Source organism: Oryctolagus cuniculus, chromosome 14, assembly GCF_051225735.1.
Source record: "Oryctolagus cuniculus isolate XC-2025 breed Fujian yellow rabbit chromosome 14, ASM5122573v1, whole genome shotgun sequence".
NCBI lineage: Eukaryota > Metazoa > Chordata > Mammalia > Lagomorpha > Leporidae > Oryctolagus > Oryctolagus cuniculus.
The window spans coordinates 12,233,304-12,249,679 of NC_142880.1; the positions used below are offsets into that span (position 1 = coordinate 12,233,304).

The 16,376-nt window shown below is 40.2% G+C and overlaps 1 long non-coding RNA gene across 2 annotated transcripts in view; it reads left to right on the forward strand.

Annotated features, from left to right (window-relative positions):
* The window catches only part of LOC149122239 (uncharacterized), a 43,487-nt gene that overhangs the window by 4,673 nt on the left and 22,438 nt on the right, over positions 1 to 16,376 (forward strand). Inside the window, exons 2-3 of one of the 2 annotated variants that reach the window (XR_016220483.1) lie at positions 3,270 to 3,312; positions 6,934 to 6,988. This is a non-coding gene — a long non-coding RNA (uncharacterized LOC149122239). The remainder of the gene's footprint in view (positions 1 to 3,269; positions 3,313 to 6,933; positions 6,989 to 16,376) is intronic. The other variant, XR_016220482.1, reaches the window with a different exon arrangement.

The following is a 16,376-nucleotide window of genomic DNA, read 5'->3' on the forward strand; positions in this document are numbered from 1 at the left end:
CTGCTACAGACTCCATAGTACTGCATGCAAGGGGCAGAGCTTTCCCGTCACAAGAAGGCCTGATCAGATGGACCCTAGATTCAAACAGTTCTAGTCCAGGATGCAGTAGCACTTTCCTTGGCTTACATATACAGAAGCAGAGGCCTGGAGGCAACTGTGAGGGGGGAGGCGGAGAGCTAGAATCAATAACCTTGTTCTCTGCTGTCAAAATCAACGTGCTGTCTTCTCACTGATAGACCTGTTCTCGGTTCTGGAGTCCCCGCAGTGGGTCCCTCTCTCCTCCCACCTGGCTCGTCCTGGCCGATATGGAACGTGTCCTTGTGAATCACTTGAGTTTGACTCACTATCATCTTCAAAAGGATCATGTGCATATTTTATTTTGAATTATGTAATGTTTTTTGGGTCTTCAAAGCAGTTAAAAGGAGGCTAGCTTCTGTTGGAAGGATTATAGGTGATTTCAAAATATGTATTTTGCTTGTGTTTTTCTAAGATGAGTTGCATTATGTGCATATCCCAAAGACGAAAGTCCAGAAAGAGCCTCCTACAGATGGAACAAGGCATCAAAAACCGGGAGAGCAGATCCACTCCCTGCTTCATACTTACCAATACTTCAGATGCTGATGAATTGCAGGGTGTGCACCTGGCTTAAATAAACTGTTTTTGCGGGGGTTCTTGAAAGATTCTGTGGGAAGCTGTGTTCACTTTTGCCCTGCCTTGATAGGTTGCATCAATGCGGGTTCATTGTTTTATGAGGAGGAGGAAGACTGGTTAAATCATGAAATGCTAAGAAGCCTTTCAGCTGAGAAAGATACACAATGCACTAAGCAGTTAAAACAAATCATACAGTCTAACCTGTTAAGGGTGTAATTGAGATACATATAATCATTAACCTTGGAACAGACTGGGAATCCGTTAATGAATCAAATCAATACCCTCTCCACTGATCCATAATAATTTGAAAGAAATGAAAAATTTAACAGTTACAGTATGTGAGGTTATCGTGGGCTTGCAATTAGCTAGCCTGCAGGAGATGATGTTACCTAGTTACCAGAAGGTAAGTATAATTCCTGTAGATCTTTCAGAGAGATTGTCATAAAGACAGATGCCAGGCACAGAAATGGGTCAGGGAGAGAGATCTGGTATAGCCAAAACCTAGGTCAGCCTTCTACCGTTTCATTGTGTGTATCATCTTTATGGCATTTCACACTCTCAGTTCAAATGAATGTACTGCTTTGAAGAGACTTTGCAATTGAATTTTGTCTGTTAAAAAACTGCTTAGCCCTTTTTTAGATCTGACAATGTGTCTAGGTCTCACACGAGATGGCAAAGAGGTAAGAGAAAAACTTCTGTATGTGGAGACAGAAAAACACACGCGCTTCCTCCTGTAGGCAAGATACTTGTGTATGAATGTTTACACAGCCCCCACATCTTAGGAGTTCCAGTCTGGTCACTATTGCCAGTGCAATTGCATAGGAGGCTAGTGGAAAGGAACACAGGTCTTGCACCTCCACATTTTTCTGCATCCCCATTTTGCAAGTAGTTAACACCCTACAAAATGACATGGATGGAGGACAACCAGCCCAGGATCTATTGCTTTTATACATACTGCTTTAATGTAAATCTTAGAAGAAACAATCCTGCTATGTGAAGTTGCATAGGCAAATCTCAATTTGAGGGAGATGTAAAAAGAGATATTGCCATTCTCTTGGGAATCAGTAAATAAAATGGAGAACAGAATTTTTAAAAAATGCATGTAAAATATATGCGTATGGAAATGTTAAGAGCCTTATTTTATAATGCCAAGGAGGGCACAAGATAAAAACTGTTGTCATTTGTTTCCAGGGAAAGCAGTCGGTGAGACCAGGCACAGTAGGATAGTTAGTTAGCTACCACATATAAAGCTGAGAGCAGATGGTGCCATTGATACAGAGCGCAGGAATGTGCGTGTTTATGCGGGTGCGTTTCTGTGCGTGTGCGTGTGGAAACCAGCAAGGAGTTTGACACTGATGTACTCCATCAAGTCCAGTTATAAAGAACAAGTAGATAGAACAACATTCTGTGCATCTGGCAGCCTAACTAGCTCTGTCAATCTGTGGATACTGCTGACATTGTACTATAAGCTTCGATTCCATCTGTGTTGTTTATTTTGAGCTGGATTTACTGCACACTATGTGAATTGATGATGGCTAGAAGGTCCAAAAGATTCCGAGTCTGTTGAAAGTTCCAAGGTGTCAAATTACACAGGATTGTGTCACGAACATTATGAAAGGGTAAGTGGAGAGGCAAACTGATTTCAGTGTTAGACGTCCAAGAAAAATTGCTGAAAATATAGATGAAGAAGGTTTATGAAAACATCTAAAGAGTACATATGAACTCCTGCAATCAAATGTTTCCTTTTCAAGTTGTATTGTGTCATTTTAAAAAATTCAAAATATGTACAAACAAATAGACAAGTCAAATGAGCTCTCCACACTGAGGTTGTGACATGCATATTATTCAAAACTTCCTGATCAGTGCCGAATTAAGTTGCCAGACTAAAGGAGTGGACTTGATGGATGAGGATTATGCCTGTCTTCTTTCTGAATGGCTACAAGTGAGGAACAGGTGTATGTCCATACATTTACTCTCAGTTATTCTGATAGTCTTTCCTGCTGCTACTTCTTTCTATATAATTAGATGACTATAAATCTTCTATACAGTTTATCTCACAGTCTCTCCCTCTTTCTTCTATACAGTTATCACACAGACTCTCCCATCTTCATCAGGAAATCACTAAGAATACATTCTAATGAAAATGATACTCATTTTTATGAGAAAGCGACACTTTGATATGGGTAATCTATATCAAGGCTTTTGTCTACTTTAATTTTCAACACAATGTACAGCTGAATAGCATGTCTATATGAAGCTGGTGTTTTCTTCCAAATAGGGAAAAGTTCTAATGATCTAGGTATAAATATCTGTACCTGCATACCTGGTGCCTTTCAGCTCATGTGGTTGCCCTTGTCTGCTTATGACAAGAGTAGCCCAGAAAAAAATTTTCTGGATCACAAATAATATAAACTAGACTACATGTGGTTTAGCTAGTATTCATGGAATGAAAGGAGATATTTTGCTCATTGTAGAGAAACTTTCAATTCATGCTTTCAACCTCCATTCAATTAGTGGTTGGTTTTGTCTGAATTGTGCCATTGAATACAAACACTTATTTAAAACTATCCTTCTTTGAAGATGAAACATTTTTAACCTTCCCACCTTGTTTTTCTCAGATCTAAGGCATCAAACAGAATCTACGAATGCATCATTTGCTTGGTAATATTTAATAATAATTTATTCATATTCATATATATATACTAGGTTATGCCAGATAAACAATATGTATTATGCCATCCTTATGCCCAAGAAACTTTAATATGTAGTTGATTAGGTAAGATAGTCTTATAAAAATATCAGATAGCAATTCATGTATTAAATATCAATTAGAAGATACAAGGATGGTTCAAAGTACACTAAGATTAAGTTGGAAAATACTCACTACAGTTTTCTATCCACCAGATACTGCTGTCTGGGGGCTTCCTCTTCATTTGGGATTGCTAATGCTTCAATCAATCAACTCTGAGATATTATTTCTCCCCTGCATCCTGCTTCTTTTACAGAGGAAGACAGAAAGGGATGTGGATATAACTTGTCCTGGCAAAGGCATGGGCAAGAACAAAGATATAGTGACATGAACCACAGGGAAACTGAGGAATGTAGCTTCTCAGCACACCCTGGTTACTCATATAGGCTGGTGAGGGGAACCTCTTTACTCTGTTCATTTATGGTAGGAAGTTATCCAGAGAGCTGAAGTAATAAAGGCTTGTATGGGGTAGTTTTTTTTTTTTTTTTTAAGAATTACCTATTTATTCAAAAGTCAGAGTTACAGAGAGAAGGAGAGAGAGATCTCCAGATTCACTCTCAGATAGCTGCAACACCCATGCTAGGCCAGGAGTCAGGAGCTTCTTCTGGGTTTCCCACATGGGTGAAGGGGCCCAAGCACTTGAGCTATGCTCTGAGAATTTTCCCATGACGTTAACAGAGAGCTGGATCAGAAGTGGAGCAGCCAGAACTCTCCCTGATACCCATTTGGGATGCCAGAGTCACAGGCAGTGGCCTCACTCTCTATGCCTCTAGATTTTAAATGCACAGATAAAGAAATAATTGAATGTTGTGGGCAAATGTGATCAACAAATACTTGGAGACAAAGATTTATAAAACCAATATGGTAGATCAAGGGATATACAGGCCATTGTGGTAGATTTACTATCATTCCATTTTGGTTGATCAGCTTCTTAGACTTGAAGCTGGTCATTGTTTAACTCTAAATCTTAAATTCTCTCCAACAAGTTCTTAGCCTTCCAAGTTTCTTTTATTCATTGTTCTTCCTCAAAACGATCAAGACCTTTAATCTCTTTATTCTCCAATTTGTCTCCACCAGCGCTGACTGATTTAATTCCTTACTAAACTCTGTTCCCTAGTGCATTGCCCCAGTCTCCCTCCTTCTTCCAATTTCTTGCCCCAATCACACTCTCCTGAAAAAAAAAAAAAAAAAAAAGCAAACTGATCAATGCATCCTTATTTCTCTAGCTCTTTTCCCCAACATTCAAAGAAACTATTTTCATGTTTACTTTTGTCTATGGTAGCTCGCTTCTGCCTCTCAGATCATTAGCTCTTCACAATGCAAATGGAAACAATCATCCAAGGATTATCAGCAAATGGACAACAGCACCTACTGCTTTGGTTCTCCCAAGCACAAATGGAGAGGTCTGTTTCCATCAACATGAGGTCAATCCTTTGATCTATGCTATGGATTTTCCCCTCTCCCTCTCTGACCTTGGGTTTCAAGGAGCATAGTTCCTTGAAAATCCTATCTTTCTTCCTCTTTTCATAGAATTCTATGTTTATACTGTCTTTTTCTCAAAAACATTGTGTAAGTGTGGGGAACAACCCGGACTGGACTGAGTTACTGGAATTAAGACTTATTCTATGCACCTGCTCTCCCACAATATGGCGCTGGGAGAGAAGAAAACAGCTTCTACACAGCTGCCTCCAGTTCGACCAATAAACTGTAGGACTTGCTCCTGATTGGAGGAGAGCAGCGTACTCGGCGTGTGGGCAGCCGAGTTGGGATTGGCAGAGGAGGACTATAAAGGAGGAGAGAGACGGCATGCACCAGGAACATCTAAGGGGAACATCTAAGGGGAACATCTAAGGGAACACCTGTGCAGCCCCCGAGAGAGCCGGCCGGCGGTGTGCCGCTCCCCCGCGGAAGTGGGGAATGTGGCCAGGGGGAACTGCCCTTCCACGGAGGTGGAAGGGACAGTAGCCAACCCGGGAAGAACCAGCAGCAAACCCGGGGAGGGCCGAGCAGACGAAAGAACAGCGCAGGGTCCTGTGTCGTTCCTCCACGAAGAGGGGGAGCGACATGTAAGGATACCTAAGACTCTTGAACTTTAAAATCAAAGCCACACCTCTGTCTCAATTCATTCTTCAGCTCCTGTCTTCTTCCTCACAGAAGAAAACTTCTTGATAAAAATGGCCTTGAGTCATTGTTCCACCCTTCCTTTGCTTTATATGCATTTCTCAATCCATTGCAATCTGGGAAACATCACCAAGAATTTCCTAAAATTGTTCTTGTTAAGGTCATCAGTGAAAGCCTTGTTTCTAAATTCCTAATGGGCACTCTTACCTTATTTAACTTGTAAGAGTTTATGTTGCAGACTAATCCCTCCTCTTTGAAAATTTTTTCCTTGCCTTAATAACTCCATACTCACAAATTTTCTCTTCTACTGCCATTTCCTTGAACATTAGTATCTTCAGAACTCCTAAATCTTTGGTTCTTATCATACTATATATTCTTCCTAAAGCATATACTTTATAACTTCAGCTATTTATCTGTTGCAGCTTCATTTACCATCAACATGTGGAATAATGCAATCCAAGGAATACATTTTTAATGCCTTTTTTGAGCATTAGTCATTCCTGTGTATTTAAATAATTACTCTCTCATTTGGATGGCCCCCAGACATCAGAAAGATCACAAGTCCAAAACTGGAGGCACTGTTTCCTTTCCTTCTTTTACCCAAATAACCTAAATATGAGCATACATTTCTGAAATCCTTGACATTTTTTCTTTTCGAACACCATTTTACCAGTCCAGAGTAAGGTAAACTAAGGAAGTCATACAATTTATGACATATGTTGTAGAATCAGAAACTTATAATCCAGATGGATACAGCAAACAATTAAAAGTAAATGGCTGGACAATATACCAATTTTCAATTGACTTGAAGCAGTTGAATAAATAATATCTAAATTCCTAAATTTCAAAAGCCTACCTCATAAGAAATAATATTTCAAATAGACATTAAGGATTGAAAGCGTATCATACCTATGTTTGTATTTGTATTCTTAACTCTCAGAATTGTTAGCTACATCAGAGCTACTGGTCACTTAATATTTATCTAATGACTTAATTTGTTCCTCACTATGACAGAAAAGTAGAAAGCACCACCAGGTTCTCAATCAAGTTATTCACACATGACAGCAAATTTCCTATAACTTATTCTGTGTATTGATTGGATGATAATATGAAAATGTCAAACCAGCCCTACTAATGTCCCATGGGATAGCAGATTTCCTTATAGAAAGAATATCAGGCATTATACTGACACAGTGACTAGCTCTGTTACCTTGATGTAAAACAAAGCTCTATTGTGCAGCCTTAGTTTCAGTGCAAAAGTGACCACTATTCACAGGGAAAAAAAAACCAAATTTTTGGCTGACTGAACCAAGCCTATTATCATAAATGGAGAACTAGTATTTTATACATTCTGTTGAAGAAGAATGTTGACTCTTCTTTAGCCAACACAAACTTTATTTTTTTTTCCTCAGAAAAGTCATTTCCCCCTTGGGTGGTAAGCAGAGCCTGACACACTGATGGGGACTGGTAAGTGTAGCACGTCTCATGATAACACTTTCAGTTTGAAGCAAATAGAATGAATTTCTGCTATGATCTCTTCCTTCTTTTATCATGACATACAGAAATGTAAAGAAAGGTTATAGAAAGCATACAGGCAGGGCCAACACCGTGGTGTAGCAGGTAAAGCCATTGCCTGCAGTGCCCAGATCCCATAAGGGCACTAGTTCAAGTCCTGGCTGCTCCACTTCTGATCCAGTTCTCTGCTATGGCCTGGGAAAGCAGTAGAAGATGGCCCAAGTCCTTGGGTCCCTGCACCCACATTAGAGACTCGAAACTTCTGGTTCCTGGGTTCAGATCAGCACAGCTCCTGCTGTTGCTGCCATTTGGAGAGTGAACCAGCAGGTGGAAGACCTCTCTCTCTCTCTCTCTCTCTCCTCCTCTGCCTCTCTGTAACTCTGCCTTTCAAATTAATAAATAAATCTTAAAAAAAAATAAATACACAATTTAATAAATTGTGATACATCAAAAACCTATGTAACTACCACCCAGTTACAAAACAGAATTGTGCCAACAACCCACTAAGTTGTAACACCGTTTCTTGCACTAGTAGAAACCCGGTCCTGTGCTTGCGTGTGATCATGCCCTTACATTACTTTATAGATTTACCATGTGAAAGTGCACCACTACAGACTATAACTCATATTTCCTTTCTTGAACTTCAAATAAATGTAATCAGCTTGTATCTATTTCTTTTGTCTGACTTCTTTTACTCTGTATAAGGTTTTTAAGATTTATCCATGTTGCTAACTATGGCTGTAGTTCACTCATTGTATTTACCAGTCCATAATTCCTTTTATGAATATTCTTTACTTATTCTGTTTTATTGCTCATGAACATTTTGATTCCTTAAGCTTAAGCTTTTGCCCATTAAAAACAAGAATGGTTTGGTATTTGGGCCTACATAAAAAGTAAGCTTGTCTTTTTGTAAGAGGTCTAATTGTAAGAGAATCTCTTACAATATATCCTCAACTTCCTAGAAAGAAAATTTTAAAAATTTCTGAAAAGTGATTCTTTTGGTTTAACTTTTTTTAAAGATTTTATTTTATTATTTGAGAGGTAGAGTTACAGAGAGAAGGAGAGGCAGAGAGAAAGGTCTTCCACCCACTAGTTCACTCCCCAAATGAGTCCAATGACAGGAGCTGTGCCTATCCGAAGCCAGGAGCCAGGAGCTTTTTACAGGTTTCCTACGTGGGTTCCAGGGCCCAAGTACTTGGGCCATTTTCTACTGCCTTCCCAGGCCATAGCAGAGAGCTGGATTGGAAATGGAGCAGCCAGGGCTCAAACGGGTGCCCAAATGGGATGTCGGCGCCGCAGGTGGAGGATTAACCTACTGTGCCACAGCACTGGCCCCAGTTTAATTAGTTTTAAGAGAAGTTTCTGGGGCCAGCGTTCTGGCATAGTAGGCTATGCTACCATCTTTAACACTGGCATCCCATACATATGCATGGTATTCATGTCCTGGCTGCTGCAACTCCCTGGTAATACACCTGGGAATGCAGAGAAAGATGGTACGGATGCTTGACTGCCTGCACCCATGTGGGTGACCTGGATGGAGTTCCAGGTTCCTGGTTTAGGCCTGGCTGAGCCCATGCCATTGCTGTCATTTGTAGAGTGAACCAGTGGATGGAAGATGTCACGCTGTCTCTTTCTCTCTGTCTCTCCTTCTCTCTCTGTAACTCTGCCTTTCAAATAAATGAATCTTTAAGAAAAGTTTCAGAAATTCTTCAGATAAATTCCATCTGGTATTGCACATTTCACATGTAAATAATTGAATAGTCTGACAAATTTCATAATAAAACATAAAGTATGAATGCCTAAACCACATTGCTTTCTTAATAGTAAAAGGTTAGAAGTCTTGCCCAACATACAATTAACCAAACATCCTTTGGGCTTATTAAAGAGCAAGCTCTTAAAATATAACTTTCACTTGCTCATTTTTATAAAAGTTCAAGTCTGGGAAGCTTTATACTAAAAACAGTAAATCAACTCAGTACTCCCTGACCCGGGGAACTAGTGACTGATTTTCCTGAAATGGAAAAATAATGTTCCCATGATTTGATTTACCATGAAGCAAGATCCCTTTCCTTAAATTACGTCAGAATTTTTGGAACCAGTGTGTGAGAGATTAAAAAAAAAAATAAAACGGTCATGACTCTATACATATGAGACTTTCAGAAATATGGACTTTTCCTGTGAGTGGGAAGAGGGACCAGGCAAATAACTTTGGAGACTTGTGCCACAGGACTGGGAGGCCACTGAAAACAAGGGTGACTTGGTCTCTGCTGTCATAGCCTGCAGCCTAATGGGGAATGCGGGAGAAGAAAGACACACAGGGAAAAGGTCCATACGAGAGCACATGGTCAAGGAAGACCCAAAGGAGGTACAACTTAGGATGGAGAAGGACGGAAGTGAGACAGAAAAGCCCAGATCTGAGAAAGGATCAAGAGGGTCATCAGGAGTTAGTAGAAACTTCTCCAAAGTCAGCCAGCAGGCGCTGAAACCCTAAGTCTTCCAGTTAACTGATGAGTGACCGTGGGGAAGTCATTGATCCTGTCCACGTCTTTCTGTGAAATGGGGGTAGTAATAAATAACAAATGGGATTTTTCAAGGATCAACTAATATTTATAAGGCATAAATATAAATTCTTCCATAAAAGTAGGGGGCAACTATTGAAGCAGAATCAAACACATGGAAGATGGGTGAGGGCTCATACAAGACAAGAATTATGGAGTGAGAGGAAGTTTAAATTGTCAAAAGCATTTGGGCCATATTCAATAAATCAATGTTTATGCTACAAACAGTGGGGAGTGACACCACCAGACCTGGGTTTCAGAAAGGACACACAAGCTGCAGGGGAAATGGCTGTTATGGGATAGAGACAGGACAGAAAGGAGAGAACAGAATGTGGCTAATATCACAGGAGATGAAAGGAATTGGGTTATTAATTATTTATTTGACAGACAACAGGGTTCCCACCTACTATTTCAGTCCTCATATGTGCATAACAGCCAGGCCTGGGCTTCAGCTGACACCGGGAGTCAGGAACTCATCCAGGTCTCCCACATAGGTGGCAGGGATCTAACAATTTCAGCCACTGCCACTGGTCCCAGGGTCTGTACTAGCAGGAACCTGGTGTCAGGAGCCAAAGCAGGGAATTGAAGCCAGGTTCTCTGATTTGAGATGTGACTTTCTTAACTGTTAGATTAAAAACCTGCTCTAGAATTGCATGTATTTACATGATGTTTGGAAGCAGAATGTCCATTTCTGGATGGTGTACAAGAACACTAAAACTCTGCTGCTTACCCACAAAATTGCTCATGTAGCTGTGTCTGTATCTATCTCTGTAAGCATATAAATTTTTGAAAATAGGCTAGTATTCAAGCAAACAAGGGAAATGTAAATACTAGAAACAGAAATGCAGCGCAGGATGGACCTGGTGTGTTAGTTCTGCTGAGAGGTTAGTATCTGCTATGGGACTGACCCTGAGTCTGTCAGCTTTAATGAGTGCCACACAGGTGGCACAAAGACAAAGCCTTGTTCTCCATCCTCCCTGTCCTTCAACCCCCATATGAATCCTGGACTTACAAAGAGTTAGTCTCAAAAATGAACAGTCTATAAATCTATACTATGCAACATTAATATCAGAAAAATAATTTTTAGAACTAAAACCCTATTGCTGGAAATGAATAAAGTAAAAATATAATGAAGTGTGTTTCAGTGCATCAGGAAGATGCAATAATTCTAAACTTATAAACAGTACTACAGCTTCACAACAGACAAAGTTAAACTTCAAATCCAGACTTCCCAGCATAGGCCTCTTCAGTTTCGAGAACAAGAAGATGAAACGATAGGAACAGATAGGAAAGATTTATTCAACATGATAAAATAGATTTTATTTAATAAATACATATTTAATGTACATTTAAAGAAATGCATGTCCTTCTTTTATGATAATATATTATCTTCAGGCATACATTGAACATATTGTTTCATAAAGGAAGTCTTGACAAATTTCAAAGAATTAAAATCATAATCAAAATTTATCTTTGTTCATGTTATTTGAAAGGCAGAGACACAGAGAGATCTTTCACCCATTAGCACACCCCAGATGCCCACAACAGCCAAGGTTGGGCAATGCTGAAGCCAGGGACCTGGAGCTCAGTCTGAGACACCCACCCTGGTTGGCAGAGCCCAGGTTCTTGAGACAGCATCTAATGCTTCCCAGGGTGCACGTTAGCAGGAAGCTGGATTGTAAAGCAGCAGAAGAGCTGGGGCTCAGACCAGGGACTCTGGCATGGGAGGTAGGCATCCCAAGGAGGCCTTACCTGCTTCACCAAATGCCCACCTATCAAGATTTCTTAGCACCAAATGGCTTAACACCTAAACTGCTAAAATTTAGATACATTTAGAAGTCAACAGAACAAAATATATGTTAAAATACTTTAAATCATACATCTAAACAATTCCTGGCTGAAGGCAGATTTCAAATGTAAATTAGAAAATATTTAGATATGATTAATAAAAAGGAATATTTCAAATATCATGCAATGACAATGACAAAAAATTATGCACAATGAATCCTATAGCTCTTACTGCCTATCGTTGGATAGAAGAAAGATTTGAAACAACTTATCTAATTTAAGAAGTTAGGGGAAAGATATAAGGAAATAATAGAATTAATAGCAGGATACAAAGTAAATGCTCAGAAATCAACAGCCTTTGTATACACAGACAATGCGGTGTCCGAGGAAGAACTTCTAAGATCAATCCCAATCACAATAGCCACAAAAACAATCAAATACCTTGGGATAAATTTAACCAAGGATGTCAAAGATCTCTATGATGAAAATTAAAAAACATTAAAGAAAGAAATAGAAGGAGAGAAAAAATGGAAAAATCTGCCATGTTCATGGATTGGAAGAATCAATATAATCAAAATGTCCATTCTCCCAAAAGCAATTTACAGGTTTAATGCAATACCAATCAAAATACCAAAGTCATTCTTCAGAGACCTAGAAAAAATGATGCTGAAAATCACATGGAGAAACAGGAGATCGCGAATAGCTAAAGCAATCCTTTACAATAAAAACAAGGCCAGAGGCATCACAATTCCAGACTTCATGAAAAAGTGCTCAGGATCCCTAGGCATCAGGGAAATGCAAATCAAAACCACAATGAGGTTTTACCTCACCTCAGTTAGAATGGCTTACATACAAAAATCAACTAACAACAGATGCTGGTGAGGATGTGAGGAAAAAGGCACACTAATGCACTGTTGGTGGGAATGCAAACTGGTAAAGCCACTATGGAAGACAGTTTGGAGATTCCTCAGAAACCTGAATATAGCCCTACCACATGACACAGCTATCCCACTCCTTGGAATTTACCCAAAGAGAATTAAACTGGAAAAAAAAGAGCTGTCTACACTTCAATGTTTATTGCAACTCAATTCACAATTAGCTAAGACCTGGAACCAACCTAAGTGCCCATCACCAGAAGACTGGATAAGGAAATTATGGGATATGTACTCTATAGAATACTATACAGCAGTAAAAAAAATATGAAATCCAGTCATTTGCAGCAAAATGGAGGAATCTGGAAAACATCATGCTGAGTGAAATAAGCCAGTCTCAAAGGGACAAATATCATATGTTCTCCCTGATCTGTGACAACTAACTGAGCACCTAAAAGAAAACCCGTTGAAGTGACATGGACACTAGGAGAAACAATGAGCAGATCAGCCCTTGTCTTCACTGTTGAGGAACAACTTACTATTTTATTCCTTTCAGTATTTTTTTTGTTCTACTTAGTACCATTGGTTGAACTCTGTAATTAATACACAATTATTCTTAGGAATTTAAAATTAACTGAAAAGTGATCTTTGTTAAATGTAAGAGTGGGAATAAGAGAGGGAGGAGATATACAGTTCGGCACATGCTCACTTGGACTTACCTCCAATGGAAGAGCTAGAAATGTGCCAGGGGATTCCAACTCAGTCTCATCAAGGAGGCATGTACCAATGCCATCTCTCTTGTTAATTGATGTTTAAGGACATAATTGATCAAAAAGATAGGTTAAGTGTCAAAGAGATTTCACAAATAAGACCAGTGTCTGCAAATAATGAAGGATAGAATTAAAAGGGAGAGAATGATCCTGCGGGGAAGCAGGATACACAGCAGACTCATAGAATGGCAAATGCCCTAAACAGCACTTCGGCCTCAGAGTCAACCCTTGGGGCATTCGGATCTGGCTAAAAGATCATTGAGAGTCTCGCAGGCATGGAAAGCCAAGACACTGTGGCAAAAACAACCTGAATGAAAGATCTCAGTGAAAGAGATCCCAGTAGAAAGAATGAGCTATCAAAGAAGGAGGCATCTTTCTCTGAAGGGAGGAAGGAACCTCCACTGTGATATGGCCTTGACTAAATAAGTTCAGAGTTGGTGAACCCAGGAGGCTTCCATAGCCTCAACAGCTCATGGCAAGAGCTTCGGGTGATTACTGACAGCATAAATAAGAGTGTCAATTGTTAAATCAACAATGGGAGTCACTGTGCACCTGCTCCCCATGTAGGATCTCTGTCCTTAATGTGTTGTACTATGAGAATTAACTACTAGTCGAACAGTACTCTATATCTTGTGCAGTTGTGTGGGTGCAGTCTGTTAAAATCTTTGCTTTGCATATACTAAGTTGATCTTCTGTATATAAAGATAATTGAAAATGAATCTTGAAGAAGAGTGGGATGGGAGATGGGATGGCTGCGGGTAGGAGGGAGGTTAAGGGGGAAAAAGCCACAACAATGCAAAAGTTGTACTTTATAAATTTACATTTATTAAATAAAACAAAACAAAAACAAAAAAATCAGATAGTAATGAAATAGAAAACAAATCAGATTGACAAAGTTGAATAAGAGAGGAGGCATGAGAAAACGTTGTTAAGTTAATACTGTTCTCATTTACCTTTTACTAGAACTCTATAAAATAAGAGAAATAAATAAATGTTTTAAAGATTGGAAAGGAAGAAGCCAAGTTATCACAGTTAGCAGATTCCATGACTATATACAAACTGAAAATGCCATTTATTAGAATTATTAGGAGTTTAGCTAGTTGTCACATATAAAAAAGTACGCCATGCTCAAAGAACTGGCTATTCCATATTGTAAAATTATCAATTTTGTGCATATAGATTTACATTTTAATGTAAGCTTAATTATAACCTCAAAAGAAATTCTTAAAAATGTTTATTTATTTATTTGAAAGGCAGAGAGACACAGGGAGAGAAGGAGAGACAGATAGAGATCTTCCATCCATTGGTTCACTTCTCAAAGGCCAAAACACAATGGCCAGGGCTGGGAAAGACTGAAGCAGTACTGAAGCCATAACCTACTGCCTCCAGCAGTCTGCATTAGCAGGAAGCTGGAATCAGGAGTGGAGCCAGGACTCAAGCCATGTACTCAGATATGAGACGTGGGCATCCCAAGCAGCTTCTTAACCAGCACACCAAACACTAGTCCCCTCAACAGGATATTTTGTTATCAATTATGGCAAATGTTTTTAAAATGTATATGCGAAAGAAAACAGAACAATACAGTTAGGTATTCCTTACAGTGTGGGAGGACTTGCTCTACTGCATGTCCACATATATGATAAAACCGTAAGTGTTTGATATTAAGTATATAAGTGTATAATATTAAGAACATAACATACACCAACAGAAGAGAGCTAACAGACTACCAGTATACAGAAGCTGTCTGTGCTAACAGACCACCAAGATACAGAAACCATTAATAAATAGAAAGAAATACACATTGTTTGGCATTAGCTTTTTAAACCTTGTGGAACTGAGTTGTCAGTGTTTGTTGATTGTAAATGGTGAGAGAAAAGGAAGAGTGAGGAATCAGTACTGGTGACGTAAGCCACTGAAGGGTGGGGTTGTTATCTAATGAGAGGAAGAGGGGATCAGTTGAGAGTGGGGGAGGACAGATGATGGGCAGATGGATCAATTCAGCATGGAGCTGTTTAAATTCAAATGACTGCACTTGTTGCTCCCCGTCTTCGCGGAGGAACGACACTAGACCCTGCGCTGTTCTTTCGTCTGCTCGGCCCTCCCCGGGTTTGCTGCTGGTTCTTCCCAGGTTGGCTACCGTCCCTTCCACCTCCGTGGAAGGGCGGTTCCCCCTGCCACTTTCCCCACTTCCACGGGGGAGCGGCACACCGCCGGCCGGCTCTCTTGGGGGCTACACAGGTGTTCCTCAGGTGTTCCTGGTGCATGTTGTCTCTCTCCTCCTTTATAGTCCTCTTCCACCAATCCCAACTCTGCTACCCACACGCCGAGTACGCTGCTCTCCTCCAATCAGGAGCAGGATCAGCTCCCGCAGGTCATCACCCAAGTTGGCGAGAGGCAGCTGTGTAGAAGTTGTTACTCCCTTCTCAGCGCCATATTGTGGGAGAGCAGATGCATAGAATAAGTCTTAATTCCAGTAACTTAGTCTAGTCCGAGTTGCTCCCCACAGCACTATGTTCCAGTTAAACGCTGGGGGATCAATTGTCATGTAGGACTGACCATCCCTAGAGTGCTCTGGGACTTAAAAAGTTCTGGGAATCCTTGGTGATACACAATTGTTAGGAGGGAGGGTAGAGTTAGAATAGTAAATGAGGAGAGGGGCTTGGTTTGTACCTTTATAGGTGTTACAGCCCAGTGGGTGACCCAGTGAGCTCTTACCTCAGGAAGCAAAGGATTAACAACTCTAGGCTGCTGAACCGAAATTTATGTTATTAAATTATGTAGCCTCCCAAATCCACAGACATGTATGCTGTATAGGACTGGAGTCTGAGCATTCCTGGTTTAGCCTAATTGGGAGAAAACTCCTGGTGGCAAATGATAATCTTTTGGTGAGTATTCTAAGATCAGAGCATAGAGAATTCCGAAATTCTCCACTCTTACTTCTTGGCTGTCTTTAATGAAGCAGTTATGTTGTAAACCACCTATGGAGAGGCCCATGTGGTAGAAAGTGCAGGTGGCCTGTGGGAGCTGCCTGTCTCCATCATACAGCCACAAGGACATGAGTTCTGCCAGGTCTTGAAGGATTTTGAAGGCCAGTTGCTCCCCAGTTGACCTGTTAGCTTAGGACCTAGGCCTGCTGATGCCTGGACTGAAAGCTTGTGACGCCGAGAAGAACAAGGTAAGCCCGGCCCAAACTCTTGCCCCATAGAAACTGTGAGATGATGAACATTCACTGGTTTAAGGTGCTCAGTCTTTGGTAACTTGTTGTGCAAGTACAGATATTGGGAGAGAAATTGTGATTGATAGGTACATATATGACAAATTCATTAGGATGTGAGGATAGTGTGGAGGAAAA